Raw genomic sequence first — 1,836 nt, 5'->3', positions numbered from 1 at the left:
AATTTCATATATATATATATATATATATATGAAATTTTCAAAAATTGTTTCTTTGTATAAAATATTTCTGCAACCTTACTAAAAAAATACCTTACATTTTATCATATTTTTAATCATAATAGCATTTTATTTCGTAAAATAAAATGTATTAAGAAATGATTATATCTCAGAGTAATTGTCTGTTCTCCTAAATGTCATAGTATTTTTAAATAAAACGTGAGAAAGAAAATATATCTTAATGACAGATGATCATTCACAATGTTAATGTCATTTTTAATAAATATTGTTTAATAATACAGAACAAAATTTGTAGAAATACTGCTTAGAAAATTGCGAGATTTTTTTAAAATTTCTAAGGTATTCAAATCGTGTTTTTTCATTAGTTACTAAATACGGTTAACAACAAAATTATGAAAAAAATTATTTTAATTTTTTCTGCTCATTTGCAGTATGCAAAACAAAGAAAAGCACATATCTAGTGCAATTTTAAAATTTAAAATTTATTTCTTTCAAACTCTAAAATAATATAACTATTAATTAAAGATTGTTCCATACATTTTATTTGGTTTTATTGAATACATTTAAAGTTAAAGGGAAAACAACATAAAATAAAAAATTGGTATATTATAAAAATGCCCATATCTCTATAAATACGTTTAAATATGCTAAGTTTAATAAGTAATAGATTTGTTTTAATACACTATAAATATGCTAAGTTTACTTAATTTAATGTTATTATTGCAATTAACATTAAAAGTAATCAATACAAATTGCTATATATTCTGCTATAAGGTGCTCAGAAACATTTATTTTCCGATTGTTATTTGTTGTCTGTCCCTCAAACCTCTGAAAGTTTTAAACTTTTTGATAAATGTGAGAAATTGTATGTCCTAAATACATCTAAAGTTATAAATATTTGAGAAATTTAAAATAATTGTCAAACACTTGAAATGTCTCTTCCATTATTCTTGGGTAATGTATATTAAACTCTTATTAAAGCAAAATTCATTAAACGTGTTTTATTCAGGATAAAAAAATACTTTTCTGGAAAGTTATATTTTCACAATAAAAAATGTTATTGTTTCTCCCTTTTCAAATCACTGTCTCAAACATTTCTGTTAGGTCAACATTTTTTTCATTCATAACATCCGCATTATGTATCGAAATTCAACCACAGTATGAAACTAAAGGCAATTGTACCCATATTTATTATAACTAAACAATTCACAATGACTCATATAAGAAGAATAAAATATAATGGATTTTTGAGAGAATTTTAAAAATGATGACATACATCAGTAACTTCCCATTCCTAAAAATCTGTGCCAAAAGCAATATTGGTTGAAATCGAATTTCTGACTTGAACTCTTATAGCCTCAAAATGATTTCTTGCATGTATAAAGCCTTAAGCAGTAGGAGAAGTCGTAAAAAAAGGAAAAATAAAAATGGCTAGTATAAAATAGACGATAAAGTTTAGTATGGGAAAAATAGTACTAAAAACACTACATTCTTAAGAAGTATAAAAAAAATCCAAACTCACACATACATATATATTGATGGATTTTTTTTATACATTTTAAAGATGTATTGTTTTTAATCCTATTTTTCTCATACTGAACTTTATCGTCTTTTTTCTTTTTCCATATTCATGTATACATACATATAGCACAATAAATAAATACAAAGAGGACAAAAAGAAAAAAGAGAAAAACGAAGAAAATTAAGAAATTCAATAAGTTTTATTTACTGCCTATAAGCTGCAAGTATATAGAACTCATAAAATAAGTTTAAAATGTAGAGAAGACATGAAAAAAATTACAGAATAATGAAAAAAGA

Source organism: Parasteatoda tepidariorum, chromosome 1 (assembly GCF_043381705.1).
Source record: "Parasteatoda tepidariorum isolate YZ-2023 chromosome 1, CAS_Ptep_4.0, whole genome shotgun sequence".
Classification (NCBI taxonomy): Eukaryota; Metazoa; Arthropoda; class Arachnida; order Araneae; family Theridiidae; genus Parasteatoda; species Parasteatoda tepidariorum.
The sequence above is the reverse complement of the archived record's forward strand: the minus strand, read 5'-3'. Positions refer to the sequence as shown.